This window comes from Schistocerca cancellata, chromosome 1 (assembly GCF_023864275.1).
Source record: "Schistocerca cancellata isolate TAMUIC-IGC-003103 chromosome 1, iqSchCanc2.1, whole genome shotgun sequence".
NCBI classification, from domain to species: domain Eukaryota; kingdom Metazoa; phylum Arthropoda; class Insecta; order Orthoptera; family Acrididae; genus Schistocerca; species Schistocerca cancellata.
The window spans coordinates 986277468-986295921 of NC_064626.1; the positions used below are offsets into that span (position 1 = coordinate 986277468).

The 18454-nt window shown below is 37.2% G+C and overlaps 1 protein-coding gene across 4 annotated transcripts in view; it reads left to right on the top strand.

Annotated features, from left to right (window-relative positions):
- The first annotated feature begins 938 nt into the window (after positions 1–938).
- LOC126088528 (large proline-rich protein BAG6-like) overlaps positions 939–18454 on the top strand; it is a 252186-nt gene continuing 234670 nt past the window's right edge. For 2 of the 4 annotated variants that reach the window (XM_049906697.1, XM_049906721.1), the window contains exons 1-2: positions 939–1062; positions 2007–2097. The gene's annotated coding sequence lies outside the window, so the exon portion shown is untranslated. The other 2 variants (XM_049906715.1, XM_049906706.1) reach the window with 2 other exon arrangements.

An 18454-nucleotide genomic window follows, 5' to 3' on the forward strand; every position in this document is an offset into this window, starting at 1 on the left:
AGGAAGACGAAACTCAAATGTTGGATCCGAAAATATATTTCACCCAGGGATGAATCAGGGCCACAAATACAATTATAAAAGAAGTAACACTCGAAGAGAAAATGCTGTCTGCTTTGGCCAGTTAACAAACAGATGGAATGTAAATATCATCTGCAGACAGGCCACTCTTCCAAGGTTTGAGAATATTATTGTATTCGTCGATGTAAGCTACTCAAATAAGTAATTTTTAGTTTAACGACGGGCACATCACACACGGGTGTTATTTCCCGCACATAATCTACAATTTAAACAGTGTTTGGTCTCAGAAAGCACGAGATTTATACGACTCGCTTTTTTGGTTACAAAATAAATTTATTTATTTATTCATCCCAAAAATCTTTCAGTATTTTGGGGTACACCAGGCGTTCCACATACACATTGCCACGTAAAATTTAACAGTAGTTTCCGTTGTTGTTGTTCTTGTAGTTTCAGAAGCTGCGAAAGTGTATCTGCTGACCAATTTTTTTTTACTTTTTTCAGTAATAAAATGAAAACACGCTGAAATCGAATGGACTACAGCAGCAATTACTTCACGATAAACGTGACAGAATGCTCGTGTTTCGGAATACAGTCACCAGGGAGCAGTGGTGGAAGCCAAGTGGCGTCGCGAAGTACAACCGAGTCAACTTTTTGTGGCAGTGCCACTGCAGTATGCCATTAGCTATAGCGTCACTTGAGATGCATATGTGAACCTGGCCTCACACCCGTGAGTGATTCATCATTTTATGTTATAGAAATTATGCGACAATTAACTAACTACTTGGTTTTAAGTGACTTTAGTGATGAGGACTGAACATTTTTGCGTCAATGTGGAATGTTTAGTGATAACAACTATCTCCCTGTTTTGTGTCATCTATGTGTGAACCATGTATTCGTTGACGAAGCCGGATGAAAATGTTATATGTTTTCTGTTAAGATCTTTGTTACCTACAAACAACATCGAGGTGTAACAGAAGTCGACAAATGGTTATCGTGTGGAAGAAGTGCTAACACAGTGGTAGAGTAATCTGCATGTTTGATGAGGTAATGTGAGGATGAGGTGTCACATTTTGATATTTGTTTTGTTTTGAATACTTAAATAAACTCGCAGATCTCCTTAGTTCATGGTTAACTGGTATGCTGAACTTGTTTATGCGTGTAATACCCCTCATTACATTGATCGTTAGTTAGTCATTGATGTAATTTTACCAGATGAGTGTTTATTTACGTAGAAGATTTTGGTATTCAGATATGTTTATCTGTAACCTTACGATATTTACTCCGTATTTTTTATCATTATTTATTTAGGATATTGTTCATAGTAACATACTGACATTCGTAAGATACTAGATAAGAGATACTTTTTATGGTATTAAAGACTAAAATTTGTTTAGTCTGAGTTAGCAGTCGAATAGATAAATTTATCGTGGCCATGTTCGAAGAACAAATGTGATCTTTGGTGATGAAAGTGATAGCAATCGTTCTAGGATGTCTCAATTTCATAGAAGACAAAATTTCGTATTATGTTAAGAAAATTTTGTTGGAGTAAAAATTCATTGCGCCGTAATTGAACTTTTGTTAAGTTTTAAACGTTCTTATCTTGTAGCGATACGTTTAATAAATTAATTTTGGAGAGTGTTTTTTAATAGGTGGAGTAAATGCTGACATTGGAGAGATGAGGGTTGTGGTATAGTTATTACTTGCCGTAAGAAAGAAAGGCGTAGTGTGGGATACTCCTAAGAATACCTGCCGGAAGTCCGGAAGAGGAATGTTAGTCGAACAAGATGTAAAAAAATCTTTTTTATACTTGTTGCAACTCTTTTGTAACTCCTTTTCATAAATATAGTATATGCTCGCCAAATAGAGAATGTAGCACAAGTTTCCCCGGCAATAGTGGTATATTTGTTGACACAAGGTGTAGTTCAGTTTGTGTATAACATATGTTAGTTCTCCATTCAGTGTGTCGAAAGGTATATGTCTTGTTCCAGGCTGTTGACACGTCTGTAGTTCAACGAGACGATGAGGAATAATCGATGAAGAATTAAAATCGCACGTTTGATTGTGTAGAGGTGCAATAACGTACGTATACAGAAACTATGTTGTAGTTAGTAAATTAGAAGACTGTTTCACTGATTAGTATGCTAGATCAGTTTATCACAAGTGATAAAAAAGCTCTTTCCTTTAATTTGCAGTACTATAGTTGATATAATTTTATTGTGATGGAGTAGCTTGTGTGTTAAGCTGACTTTTGTGCCTGGAACACTGCCTGCAGTTTGCTTTCATTCTTTAAAGAGAGATTTGTCCACACAGTTGTAAATTTGACACCTAATTGATGCACCTTATAGGTAATTAAATATGTAACACATGTAATTATTGAGAAAGCTGTCTTAACATCATCTTCCAAACTATAGAGTTAAAATTTTTCAGTGAAAAGGCTCCTAAGTGTTTCAGGATACCTATGTCAGTGCAGGTAGGTTGTCAATAGATGTGGGGTGGGAATTGCTTTGTTTAACTTTTGCTGTGCTTAAAATTTTATCACAAAATTAAATGGATTACCTGGAACCTGTGAAGCTGCTTCATTGGCGCACAAAAAACTGTCATCTTCTAACCTATCCATTGGCTAGGCTACAGATCAACCTGTCTTGACTCCCTATGTCCTACAGAATAATATACACACAAAGTATCCTTAGTGTTCTGTTTGCTTAGTTCTATGCATGTAAGGGTAGGTAGCAGTATAATTATTACATCACTAGACAAAGCAGATGTCTAGTATTTGTACATTCAGAAGAATGTAAGTGTGCAATTAAGAAATCTCTAAGGAAATAGCCATTCATAGGATGCATTAAAAGGTGAAACATATTTCTTTAATGTTTGTTTATTTTAATTTAGGTCACACACAATTTCTTGATGTTAAAGAACATGCCATACTATCTTCTTCAAATTTTCATTATTTTTTCTTGTGAAAATTGGGTCAAAATAAATATTTTTTTCTCTTGGGATTGTAATGTTTACATCCGAAAATTTCGAAACGGTTCAATGATATGATGGTAGTGTCTAGTATATTTTAGGATAGAAAAGGTAACCTAACATTTGCAATACACTAAGTGACCTGTCAAAGTAAGCATAATCTTTGTTGTATTCTGTCTGGGACACTAAAATTTGCACCAGTCGTTTGACTCTACTTAAAATTAAAGAATTTTGTAAGCTGTGATGATGGTTGAAATATATTTAATTGTAATCTTTTTGAGATGCATAGTGTTACTAGGGATTAACCATTCATTACTGAATGGCAGATTTTATTCTAATTAAATAAATTTATATAGTAAACACAGTTGTGGTTGTTTATAAGAGGCTACTTTTTATTTGTGGATGGTCGGTTTCAATCTACTAAAGAGATCATCAGATCTACATTCCTTGGTGATAGTAGGAACCGTTTGTGTGGAGCAGATCCGTCTGCCAAATTTATTTCTTGGGGCACAACATATTCACAGACTCAACTATAAAAGCTTAAAAAAAAAAGGCATTTTTGTAATTTTGTTGCCTCTTGGATTAATTTCTGTAGACGTCTATTGATAGGCTGTATCTACAGAGTTCAATAACCTTGTTTCTGTTTGCTGAATTATTGGGTGCAGCATATGTTTATTTGCTAACTCACGTGCTAACAATGAAATTAGTGCTTAAGAATTTTGAAATGTTCTTAAGGATGTTCAATCAAAAAGTTAATAGTGCTGTAAGTTACGTGGTGCTGTCATGTGTTAACAGAGATAGTGAGTGACTGTGTAGAGATGCCTGCTGCGACTGCAGGTGGCCACACAACAGTAGTAAAGTGTTAATAGACCATCACATTAAAGCTTAAATGTGGCATACTATCATTTTACAGAGACAAGACTTTGAGAAATGTATGTCATCTCTGAAACCACTATAGAATTTGGCTTTGTATGTGTAGTGCCACTTGGTGTCTTCATAATCTTTGATGTTTGTGCTTGGAACTTAAGTCATAAAATTTTTTTCTTCTGGTTTCATTGTATTTTAACTTGGTTTCTATGCTCACTCTTATCCATGTAAAACTTATTTGTAGCCTTCGATGGGTGGCCATTTAACTGTCACCGTTCATGTTTTATTGCGGTGCAAATGTGTAAGTAATTAAAAAAAAAAAGAAATTTCTCTGTGGGACACTATATAGTAATCCAAAAGAACTGTCATAGCCAACAGAAGAAAATTGTCTGCTTCGGAGTTTGTTGTAATGTACAATATGAGTGTAGATCACATTTTTATGATGCATACTGTTATCACAATGTAAACATTGGCATGTTTTCAGTTAGCTACTAAATGTAAGGTGTACAGAAATTTGTACAGGCAATGTATTTTCCTTGCAAAGTTGTATGACCAAACAGGTCTTTAAAATTAATTTCATAAGTGAAGAAATTTTGTTAAAATATTTTGTCTCCTTTATATTATCCATTTGAAAAATGTGCCTCTGATGGATGTAGGAAATGATCACTCAAACTTCATATGTTTTAATATCCTAAATTTAGATTGCTCCAATAATACGTTAACATTTGACTTTTCTTAATTGACCCCTTGTAGAGTTTAATATTAATTAGAATCAACTTTTTATTAGCAGTTGGATTAACTCGTGGAGAACAGTAGTTTGCATATTGGACCTGTGATCTTAGGATGTATTCATTGGGCTGCTATTGCAGATAGGTCGTAACTTCTTTCAGTTGTTTTAATCATTGTTTAGAGATGGTTGGTTAGTTATATGTTCCATGATCCTTTTTGTACAATAGATCATAATGATGTGGAACAGGTCATTTTACATTTACATCACAAATTAATTTGTTTGTGCAGTTACATTCTGATTATTTCTGTTGTTATTTAAATTACAAAAGGAAAAACAGATATACAGATGTGAGTTCGTAATTCCTATCTGCCAGCCTTTACACATTACAGTAATAAAAATTTTCCTATGTAATAATAGTAGTTGTCAAGCAGAAACATTCTCAGTTTATTTTCAAATTTTACTTTCCTATCTGCCGGACATTTTGCATCACTGGGAATGTGATAAAAAAAAAATTTGTTGCAGCATTGTGCATCCCTATTTGTGCCAAAGACAACCTTAACGTGAAGTAATGAGTGTCATTTTTCCTTCTGGTGTTGTAATTATCAACATCATTGTCTCTTCTGAATTGTAGTGGATTATTTACAAAAACTTCTTGAGGGAATAAATATACTGTGAAGCATTTGTGAGAATGCAACTACTTAAACAGGTTGAGATTTTCACTCTGCAGTGGAGTGTGAGCTGATACGAAACTTCGTGGCAGATTAAAATTGCGTGCTGGGCCGAGACTCGATCTCGGGACCTTTGCCGTTTGCAGGCAAGTGCTCTACCAACTGAGCTACCCAAGCAAGACTCACGCCCCATCGTCACAGCTTCACTTCTGCCAGTACCTCATCTCCTACCTTCCAAACTTTACAGAAGCTCTCCTGTGAAGCTGTGAGGATGGGGCGTGAGTTGTGCTTGGGTAGCTCAGTTGGTAGAGCACTTGCCCGCGAAAGGCAAAGGTCCCGAGTTTGAGTCTCGGTCTGGCACACGGTTTTAATCTACCAGGAAGTTTCTTAAACGGGTGTTTATAAGATGATCATGGGTGAGCACCACATATTACTGTTTTAGCACATTTTTGCACAATGAAGACTTTCTTTCTTAAAGATAAGTTACCCCGGAACATTATTCTGCAAGACATCTCCAAATGAAGATGTGCAAAATATGTCAGCTTACTGATTTGTTTCTCCCCAAGATTTACAATGAATTTAAGCACAAGTGTGGCTGAACTAAGTTGTTTTAGGAGTTCCAAAATGTTTCTTTTTCTTTTTTTTTTTCTTTTAAATTCTCATAAATATGGACTCCTAAAAATTTTGAAGCTTCCACCCCATTTATTATTTGCTCGAAATGTGATGCATATATCATTGGTGTAGTACACCTAGATGTGCAGAACTGAGTATGTTGTGTCTTTTTAAAATTGAGTGCGAGACTATTTGTAGGCAACCAGTTAATAAAACTTTTAAGAACTTCAGTTTACTATTTAAGATGACCAGTTTTGAGAAGTCTTGTACTGATTTGAGTTACTAGTATACATATGTGTTGTTTCAAAACAATCGCAGGAAGTATACTTTGCCATAGACTGATTACAAATGTGGTTCAGTGGGTCTCCTATCCATGAAATGACATTTTAATGCTCTGCTTTTGAGTGAAAACTCTAGAAACTATGAATATGCTTCCAGTAACATAAAAGTTGTGGACTGAGGTGTAGAGTGAAGGCAGTGAGAGCCTGGCCACTTTTCCTCTGTGGTACATAGATTGGCAGTGTACCAGTTTTGCATAGTCAATGGGAGGTTAGTTTCAGGTAATCAACGAGGGGCACAAAAGAGAGTGAATTTTTATTGTCAAAATTGATGACTCATATTCTTAGCAGATTATGTAGCTGTGATGGATCACAAGATTGCTATAAATGGTCTTTTCCACAAATTTTACATTTTACTTTATTTATTTGCATATTCATTCGCTTAGTGATCCGTGGTGTAGTAAAAGGTGTAGAGTATCTATGTTGGTATAGTTTTGTTGAGAGTTGTTGAATCCAGCAAATGTGATGTATTAAAGAAAAATCTGCTACAGTTATTGAGCATTTGAAGTAGCTAATTTCAGCTGTGTGATAGTCTTACCTGTTTTTGGATTATGTCTTTTGTTTTTCCAAATACATTTTGTGCTCATATTCACTTGAGAATTCAACAAAATAATTTCAACTCGTTGCCCCGACACACGTCTTGCTGCCCTCTCATTAGGTACAATCTTCTGTTGGTACAAATCTTTGTGTTTCCATCATAACTCATAGGCAAGTGCTGCCAACATTGTTCCACAACACACACTCATTAGGGCACTGCCCTGTTCTAGATTTTTGTTATCAGTTTCATGGTCTGTAATTTTAGTGTGTCTTATATCAGCAGCTGATAGAAAGTAATCACGATACTCGGTGAGCTAGTATTTGAATATGTCATTACTTGTGCCACAGAAACTTTTAATGTAGTTGTTAACAATGCATTACTCCTCCTGCTGTTAAATGTTAACCTTGCCTTTTTAAATAAAAAAAAATAAAAAAAAAACTTCAGAATTGAGCATATTTTGAGGGTGTTTGTAATTTTTCATCCATAACTTTCACTCTTTAAATTTCTTCACATTGTTGTACAAAGTGTTGAGTCAGCAATTGTGATTCAGTTGTACAGCATCTTCTACTATACAAACATAGTTTACCACGTTTCATGGTTTCAGAGTGTATAAGCTCCAGGAAATCTGGGAATAACATGGGAGTTTTTTTAGAATTTTGGGAATTTTTCATTGTTTTAATTTCCATTACATTTTTATTTTGAGTGGTAAGAAGTGATACTCTAACAAAGAATTTTACTTTAGCCCACTACTGCAGAATCAGATTAAAATTGTGCAATGCTTCATAACGACAGACTGTTTTCGATGAGCATGGCATCTCAACTGTTTGTTTCTAACAGGTCGTGGGAAAATATTACAGTCTCGGTTTGAGAAGCATTACTTTCGAAGTAAATTTCCTTTTACGCAGTATGAATTATGTTATGTGTAAGAATGTCCAATGAATTTCTTAAATTGTGGGCATTTGCCTCTCATTCAAAACTAAACACTTTGAGGACCAGCCACATACAGAAATTTTGGATCCAGAAGTCCAGCCATTTATGCCATTATTTGAAATTGTACTGGCAAATTTGTTTGATGTATCTTAAAGGGTAAAACACACACACACACACACACACACACACACACACACACACACACACAACAAAAAGAAAACAGTATTGTATAAGAAATCTTAGCTTTTCTTGTAGCTGTATTGTATGTACATTAGTTTAAATCATTAAATTTTCCTATTTGTGTACTTGCACTACGTAAATGATGTCACTTTGACTGACAGTGTCACTACCTATGCTCTGAATATTGGATGTCATTGGCTGGCAAGATCACATGACGTGAGCTATGATTGGCTGACCCGAGTGCATCACGCAATGCAATCTTGATTTCACTGCTTCAGAAGCTACCATGCTGTATTTGGTGGAATTTGTATTTATACTCTTGGAGTACGAGAATAATCAGTGTGCATGTTGCTGTGCATCAAATATATTTCCAAAATATGTTAGTTTCTACTTTATTTCATTTTCTAAAGTGCTGTAAAGTTCTATGCTGGTGCATAAAGCTCTACCATTAAAAGAATTTAGAGCTCCAAGGGAAAGTATATGGTCACTTAACATGATGAAAGTGCTTTCACCTTGGGAAAAATGCAGGAACTTTTGTTGTTGTTGTTGTCCATAAATACATCCTGTATTTGTATTTGACTGCAGTACTTGCATTGAAAACTTGTTATTGGTTTTGTGTTTACATAACTGAACTTTGGCAGCCAGCTGAATATACCTAGGCTGTCCTCCCACGCAGACACCGACAATTAAATGTCTATGATACAAAATCAGTTGTGTCCCCTCCCCTCCGACACAATAGTCTTTGTCTGCTACATATTTATGCTGTTATTGAGACTTCGCTAAAGCAAATAGAAACACATCTTGCTGTTGCTGTGACATGGCTACAACTCTGGGGTTTCTACTACATAAATCTTTCTGGCCATGCAAAGCTGGGGATGATTCTCTATACTCTGTGGCTGAAACAGATCTTTGACAAATCAGCATAAGTCAGTACTCACTTAAAATGGAGGACATTTTCAGCTTGTCTAATCTGCATCCTTCAGTTTTCACCGAACTTGACCTGTTCTGAAGAATGAATAAATTTTATTGTTACATGTAACTATCCACAGTGTAGAAGTAAAAATATCCCTTTCCTGGTGTAAATTGTAGCTACCTTACAATAGCTTTTCATACCATATGTATAACACTTCATATGACTGCACAATGTTAGAAACAGCTTTGCCTACGTAATTGATTATAATATTGACATTCAACTTTTTGCCACACATTATTCACTCTGGTGGCCCTCTAAATGCTTGTTATAAACTAAAAACCTTATTTATTTGAATTTATTTATTGAAATTGTAAAGCAAACACAGATGAAGTAATAAAATTGAGGTTATTACTGAACTGCACCCTGATAACCATTTCATCTCATGCACCATGAACTTTTCAGTCTCAGTTTTCGTAATCTACTGCTAAGAATGTATTTCATGTATAAGAGTACCATCTGTTGCCTCATAGTGCACGAGAAAAACTTCCCCCTCTGTTAAGACACTGTAGGAAGAAAGTCACTCATTGTTGTATCTAAGCCAACAATTATTGCTATAAGCCAACAATTACTGCTATGTGTGAGTTCAATGTCAAGTTCAACTGCAAGCTCCAGAAAATGTTCTCAATAAGATTAGTGAGAATCATACAGCTAGCAGTATTAAGATACCTAGCAAAGTACAGTGTTGTTCAAACCTTGGATGGTAATGTGAGGTGTGGCACATTGTAAAGTAGTATACAACCTAGTTCAGCATGCAGAAAATGTAAGTATTAAGGTAAATGTTTGTGATAAATATGTATTAGTTTTGTGGAAAACTTAAAACCTAACCAAAACATATGTCATAACAAATACAGTTGTAACATATTATTATGCAAACATGTGAGCATGTGTTGGTTCACAGTTCTTAATTATTTTCAATTAGCGGGCACACTGCAACAGGTTTGTGTTTATCATGTGTGCTGAAGCAACCAAATTGTAAAATGTGCAGCAGAAACATTCATATACAAGGGGGAACCAGAACCTGACATCATTTGTTGTTCAGGGATATTTTCTGTGTACTTTGCTATAGGGGACCAGTGGTCTCCAGCAGCTCATTAGAGTGCTGTATTCCTTTTGATTTCATACCCCCATCCATCTTTGTATCTGTATTGTGCTGAAAAAGTGTGCATAATAGTGCAAATGTTGGTGGTATGTGCTGTGTGTTTCTTTCTTGGAAACATACTACCTTCATTAATTAACTTTACTTGCTGTTAACAATATTAATGCTCACTTTACTCTTTGTTTTTAAACTTGTATTGGACTGCTCTGTTCTGTCTCAGGATCGTTTTTGTCTGTGTGAATTGTACATTGATACACAACAGTATGGATAAGTTTACTGATGAATAGTTGGCCAATATGCATCTCATACGTGGAGTCACCGAATGCAATGGAATGTACTACTCCAACAAGCTACAGCAGTTACAAGAGTGTGCCCTCGTTCAGTGTAGACGCATGATGTTGTCCAGGTCCCATAAGTGTGTTGATCCCATGGCCCACAGTGTTGGGAAGCGATGTCACGAAGATGGCCCTAGGTGCTGCCCGAGTAGCACAAAGGTGTCACTTGGTGGGTTTACCTCAGCAGTGCTGCGTCAGGTGGGATGGCTTGCTGGCAATAGATGTGACTCTTCGGGGTAGCAGCCTACAGCAGGAGGAAAGTTTGGGGCTGCGTGGCAGCAGCCAACAGCAACACACAGGAGATGCTGATTCCAAGTCCAGCTGTGTTGAGCTGGCCATACAGCTTTTTATGCGTTGGTGCAGGTCTTGTGTTGAGGTCACACACGCAGTCTGCCAAGTACCAAGCAAGTGTGTCAAAATGCTGGTTATTGTCTCACCAGCTGAATTGTGATTGCAGAGCTGCTTGCATGGCATAATTGATGAGCTCGGGGGTGTTGGCAAATATTTGGATTTTGGCATTGGTCCCTGTCTTGTGCTTGTACCACTACTGCCCTCCCTTTCTGGAGTAATTCAGTCCACTGACTTCTTGAATGGATAAAGTAGGTGCAACAGAGAAGCTGCTTCTACGGTTCATATTTTACAAAATACTAGTCTGGAGCAAAACTTCCAAGTTAGCTACTGTATTTATGTATGTAGGTAATCTTTGTTCCCATATTTGTATTTACACTATCTTCACTGTTCTACCTTCTTGGGCCAGACACAATTACAAATGACAGGTATCTCTATTGCTCGGACACTAGTATATGTGATATGTTACTACACTTGATGCCACTGGTTGCTCTTGTCCATACCAGTCACACTTTAGTCTGCTTTTTAGAGTTTCCTCATTGCTTCATGTAGCATTTCCTATGCTGCCCTACTGAGCTTCTAGGCAAAGCTGGTCCATAAAACACAGTCCATACATTTACATGACAATTCAGAAGCTGTGTTACTCCATTTCATAAGAATAGGAGTGGGGATTCGCGAAGCATCCTACAGCATTACGAAACTATGTACATACTCATTCTCACGCACTATCCTCCTTCGCTCTAGTACATAGCCATGCAAACATATCACTTATTGTAACATGTAGCTGTGTCAGCCTAAGAACAACCCAGACAGTTGCAATGGGCTGGTCTTCGCAGCTTTGTTTGCCTACCTCCGCCAGTTGTGTTATGCAATGCTGTAGACATCTCTGTGGCAATGCCTCAGTGTTACCACAGATATGTAGATGACTATTGCTTTTGCCTGCAGTTGTTAGCACTCACTACCCAGCTGAAAGCTAGCAACAGAGCTTCTCTCATGGGTTTTTCCTAGGCTAACTCGACTTTAGTTGTCACACTTCACAAAATGATCAACTATTTGCAATATGTAACATCAATGCTCCCTTCCACACAAGATTACATGCTAAGTTTCCAGTATACAAATTCCAGCATTACACATTATCTGTAATTAGACATCTTTCTTAGCCTATTGTAGTGGTAAAATAATCTTGTGTGATCAGGCAAGTGGTGGTGTCATCTTGTTGCAAGTTTCAATGAGTTTTGTACTGATCATCTTAGTGAAGTGTCAGTATGCCATGTTCTGCATATCAATATGACTGCTCGACTGCTGAACACTTCTGTAGGTGGGCCAACTGCGCCTGTGGAAGAGCATGCTGTGCTGGTGGTGTGGGGATACCGCATGGTCCTGGCGCGGGCTTAGTCCTGGTGTCCATCTATCCTGTCCGCAGACACCAATGCCTTAAAAACAGTGTGTTCCTTTCATATTCTTGTGACTGCAGAAACCCACACAGTACAGAGTTAAAATCAGCTGCACTGGTGTATTAGATTACTCTACTGCACAACAGACCCCCTGAATCCAATGGTTCTGTATTGATCCTTGGTTTGTTCAGAAATAACAGGTGTGTACCTCGTTGGGGCTATGCTCTGCTACCATGGACTTGCGTGTCTGCCCTAGTAGAGTGACTATGGTGTGTTGTTTATGGTACTGGGAGATGTCACTGTGTCTGTTCGATGTATTGTATCCCACATTCACACTCAGTACCGTGAATGCCCATCATAGTAGTCCTATCCTGCCTTTGGCTGAGCCAAGCATATTCTTAATTTTCCATGCTGCATTGAAAACTGTCCCTATTTGCTGCTTGTGAGAATTTGGTCAGTATGCATGCTACAAATAAGCTATAGATCTGCCTTGTAATAGCCTCAAAACCCTCTTCAGATAAAATAATCTCTATTGATTCAGGGGCATTACTACTTAATTGATATTCTGGCAACTTGGAGTTACAGTTGGACTTGATTACACATTGACTGTACATCAGACAAGAGATTAGCAATTAGCGTATATATTTGTTAGGCTGACATAAAGTTCCAACTTTGACATTCCACCATTTAAAATAAAAAATGTTGTTACAAAAGATTCTGTGTATATATTGACATCATTACAATATATTATGTTCATTGGTATCCCTTGGAGGTGCATGTCGCTCCACTCTCTTCGCTGGACATGATGATGTCCAGTGCAGCACTACAGTTCCCATCACCATGTGGAGGCCAAATGAAACATCTCGGGCAGACAAGTAGAACAACTATAACAGCACATGTTCCATAATAAATCCTCATACATAATATAGTTCTAACCCTCAGAATGACCTTTCTACTCAGCTTCACCAATACACACAACTACAGTTGACAGTTATTGAACTATATAAAAAAACGTAAGTTACTTACAAACTGCAGCATGCATGCACTTTAATCAACATGGAAAAGCTACTACAGGTATTCAGATTTAGGTTATGATGTGTTCGATATGCCTGCCATCAATCGCGATGATGTTTCACAGATGAATAGAGAAATTCTGCAAGATCTGCTGAAGTGTCAGAACATTGATGTTGTCGATGACCTAAATGGCTGTTTCAGCTCAGCAATGATTTTGGAATTATTGTTGTTTACCTTGTCTTTAATATAGCTCCACAAAAAAAGTCATATGTGTTCAGAACCGGAGAATATGGCGGCAAATAGAGGCCCATGCCAGTGGCCTCTGGCTACGCCAGGCCCATAATGAAGTCCTCAGAGTGCTCCTTCAGGACATTAAACACACTCCTGCTTCGATGGGGTCAAGCTCCGCCTTGCATGAACTACATATTGTCAAATTCAGGGTCACTTTGGATAATGGGGATGAAATAATTTTCCAAAACCTTAATGTACTGTTCGATAGTCACCGTGCCATCAAGGTATATTACACCAATTATTTTATATGACTGGGCATTGCACACCACACAGTCACCCATTGAGGGTTTCTCACTCCCTTTGTCAGGTCAGTTTTGCTTATTGACAAACCCATCCAAATGAAAACATGCTTCATCACTAAATCAAACTATATTCACATCAAAGTCCTGTTTGTCAATTCTGTGCACAATAGTGTTGGCGATGAACAACTGTTGTTGCATGGCACTGGCGCTTAATGGTGATGGGTTTGAATTTTGTATGGGAAGAGATGCAGGTCTTCAACAATAATTTGTAGCAGTATTTCGTGGTTGATTCCCACCTATTGTGCAGCTTATCTGATCGATTTCCTGTGGCTGGTTTGAAACACAGCACATGTCTTCTCAATGTTTTCATGCATTTCACCCTTCTTGATTGACAGACATTGCCAACACTGTCATCATATCATGAACATTACCCATTCTCTCAAGCTTGTGAATCAAATTCGTGATTGTTGAGAGTTGGACTGGTTATCTTCAGCTTGAACTCTGTCGCAAACTTCCTTTGAGCCTTGGTGGGCTGTTATTGCTCGTGGATTAACTCTTCACAAGCGCTATATGCTCAGGCACATTGTACCATGACATTTTCATGTGCAAATGGCCGACAACAACAAGGTGTGTGGGTATGCGTATACTAATTCCCATCATGCCTCACGGCTGACTGTGCAATTTGAACATCCTAACGCAAACCGTTCAGAAGTTATGACTATAGTTCAATAATTGTCTCCCTGTACATATGTATGTATGTTTATTTATTTATACATCTTCACATTAATTAAATGGTATCCTTTTTTGAAATTATTACCGATCTCACCTCCCGTCCTATTAAACAAAAATGCGTCAAACTACTCAACCATATTTGATAAGTAATAAATAGATGTGAAAACAACTTCAGTTACTAACAATACAACTGATGGACAGTTGTCTAGTATGTCCTTTCTTTTTGAGTACTTAGTACACTAGGGTGTAATACTTCTTTCCCAAATCAACATAAGTCTGTATGTTTTACATACAAAAATGTATATCTGTATAATTCAACTCACCAAGCGGCTGCAAGAGAAAAAACAGATAAAGATTAAGTGAATGTGTAAGCTTTCAAAAGCAGTGGCTCCTTCTGGCAGAATGGCTGGAGGAGGAGAAAGGGAGGATGATGGAAAAGGACTGGTGAGGATCAGGAAATGGGGACAGTCTGAAGAAATTACTCAGAACCTAGGTTAACCCAGAAAGTCTCCACTAACATGGGGTGCTGGGCAACTTATTCCATCCGGTAAGTCTTCCCTGACCCTGGGTTCTGGACTATTTTTGTGAATTATCCCGGTTCTCAAACCTCGCCAGTACTTTCCCTTATCCTTCCCCTTTATCCCTTATCCTTTCCCTTTCTCTTCCACTTCAACCCTTCTTTGAGGAGGAGGAGGACCAGGACCCACTGGCTCTGAAAGCTTGTATATTTACTTAACCTTTATGTATGTTTACAACTGCCACTGGTTGATGAGTAGATATTTTATCAATCCAGTTTCATTATGTTTTCAATCCCCCCCCCCCCCATCATTGCATGTTGCAAAAGGGATCATATGGGTAATTAAGAAAACAAGTAAAACAGATAGCTCATTTGTCCCATGAAATACAGCAGTTGTGTATAATCTTTGATAATACTCTGGTCAAGTTTGTCTGTGAGAGATTTATAATGATTGTTCAATCTTAAAATGTCTAAATTTAAGGCTAGTGCAGTAAATCAAACTATATCTTTCCAATCTTGTTACCAATTACCAATTAAAAGTAGTTACCTATTAAAAGTTACACTACTAGGATCGGAAACCTTCTAGTGCTTCACTCCCTTCCCATACAAAAGATAGAAACCCTCCCCAAATTGTTGTTAGGACAGGAAAGAAAAAAACTCCCCTATAAAACTTAACAAGATTTATAGAAACCAAACAAAATTACATAATGTATTTTAGTACTTTGTAATACAAAAAAAAAGAAATACACTTTTTAAACCATCAGTTGGTTAAGTATAGCATTTATTTAACTTTCGTTGCGTTAGATGTGGCTATTGCATAAGGCACCTATAGAGGAGAGACCAAGGAAAGGTTTAGGCATCATTTATTCACATTGCTAATCACGGTTACAACAGTGCCGTTAATTCTTACTACCAGGGCCTGTACTGTTAAAACAGATATTTCACATGGTAAGCCATACCTTAGAATTCTTTCACACAAGGATAACAGGTACAAAACCCTCAGTACTATAAATGGTCCCATTTTCTCCAGAGCTGTTACTTCAAACGATACTTAAAGCACAACTTGACAGTCACTGTTTGGGTAAAAACCCTTTTAGAAAAATTTAAAATAAAATACATAATACTGCATGTTAAGATTTCTTATGAATTTATACATCAGAGTACAATAAGAATATAGACACAAAGGAATTGGACATTGGCTGCAAGTGGGCATTTGATTTAAATGTATGGTAAAGTTAAAAATTGGCATCGGATCGGGATTTGAAACTGGGTCTCCTGTTTATATAAAATGTAGACTGGCAATGGCAAGGAAAGCGTTTCTGAAGAAGAGAAATTTGTCAACATCGAGTATAGATCTAAGTGTCAGGAAGTCGTTTCTAAAAGTATTTGTATGGAAGTGAAACATGGACAATAAATAGTTTGAACAAGAAGAGAATAGAAGCTTTCGAAATGTGGTGCTACAGAAGAATGCTGAAGATTAGATGGGTAGATCACATAACTAATGATGAGGTATTGAATAGAATTGGGGAGAAGAGGAGTTTGTGGCACAACTTGACAAGAAGGGATCGGTTGGTAGGACATGTTCTGAGGCATCAAGGGATCACCAACTTAGTATTGGAGGACAGCGTGGAGGGTAAAAATCGTAGAGGGAGACCAAGAGATGAATACACTAAGCAGATTCAGAAGGATGTAGGTTGCAGTAAGTACTGGGAGATGAAGCAGCTTGCACAGGATAGGGTAGCATGGAGAGCTACATCAAACCAGTCTCAGGACTGAAGACAACGACAACAACAACAACAACAACAACAACAACAAAGGAGCAGATATTTTTCCTTGGATCTTTCCCCATTTATTCTTAGTGCAACACAGTCCTTTTTGTCTGGGCATAAACGAGAAAACTCATCTTCAAAGAGTGTGAGGACATTTTGTTTTGCTTCATCACTGAGCTTTTTCCCTTTTCAGTTTGCACATGTTGCCAAAATCCCATCTTCCATCTTTAGTTTCCTAACCTTCTTCAGCATCTTAGTTGAAACAGTAAATTCTTTAGCCATTTTTTCAGTAGTGCAGCTATTTGGGGCCAGGGTCAAAATTTGAACTTTACTGTTATTGCTTGAAGTCTGAAGTTCAATCTGTAGTTGTTCAATTAAGATGGCCATACCTTTACATATATGGCACTCTTCCATTCGTATCTGAGCAGTAACTACTTGGCTCACACCAGCAGCTGTGGAAATTACTTTAGTAAGACTGCCTGGGGCTTTCAGACCTTTGCACTTTATATATCCCATTGAATACCTTTTGCTGATCCATTGAAGCTTTAGTAGTGATTCTCCAAGTGATATAATGAAGTGTTAGCAGTAAAGCAATTATCAACAACAGCCGTGTCTTCAGTGGATGATGATTCTTGCTTATCCTGGTGGGATGATTCTTTTTGGGCATTTCATGTGTACTTTTGGTACAGATTTTCTGACCAGGTTTAAAAACTTCACTAGTCAGTAACTTCAACCTGTCAGCCATTGCAGTGTTTACTGATGTTAAAGCCTTCATGGTTAAATGTTTTTCTTTACCAAATGGGTTGCAGAAGTTCCACAGGAATTGAAATTTTGTTGTCAACAAGGCATTCTGGTATGAACACATTTGGGCGTCTTCAGTCAAACAAAGCCCAGACCTACACTGAATAAGCTTCTGGTCAGTTGGTGACATTTCGTTAACTGATTGTAGTTCATTTTTGCCATGATAGAATGTGATGACTTCAGACAATATTCAGTATTGTTTTATATAAAATATACAAATTAGGCTATCAAAACATATTGTTTTAGTGCTAACCTTCAGCTACAACAATAATTGATTATTCAAACACTCAGTACTCAACACTAAGATTGTACAGTGTCAACATAAAAGATTACACTGCACAAAAAACTGACACTGAAAATTGCCAACCTAATGAAAGCAACAACTGAAAGTGGTGATTCAGCAATGTATATCACTGCTATGAGGATAGAGCTTTAAAAAACTATTGCTGTTTTAAAATACCAATGGAAACTGAGTGACAATGCATTGTAGGGTTAAAACCTTCTAAAGCAATATAGCATTCCCTTATGATTTTCTAGATTTTATAATCTTCAGGGCACTTTCTGAAGTTTTGTTATATCTATATTCTACACTGTAAAATAATGTAAAAACACTTCTTATTAGCATAGTTACTTTCCCTAAACCACAGGAAAATCATATAACGGGGACACTACAATTGCACATTTTTTATTTAAAACTTCAAATTTTATTAATTTTTGTATTTATAAGTAATCCATTTTCCCTACTTTTGATAGGCATTCTTACTCATCAATATGCAAGAGCCATAAATTAAACAATATAGCTTTGAGAGCTTAAAGGATGCTCTATCCAGCTGTGGAAAGAAAAAAAGGATTGAAGAAGACACAGTTGAGATATTGTCTCCCCAAAATACCCTAAAATTTGCAAGTAGAAAATCTTAGCCAACTTTGCAGATGCATATCTTTTCATCTGGGCAGCCAGTGCCAATTAAATTTGATTGATATATAGATGTCATTGGTAGGAATAGCTATCTGAAGTTTTGGCGCGCATGGCTCATGCGGAAAGTAGCAGCAAACCTGCCCCTCAGAATAGTGCGGCGAATTTTTTAGCCACTTTA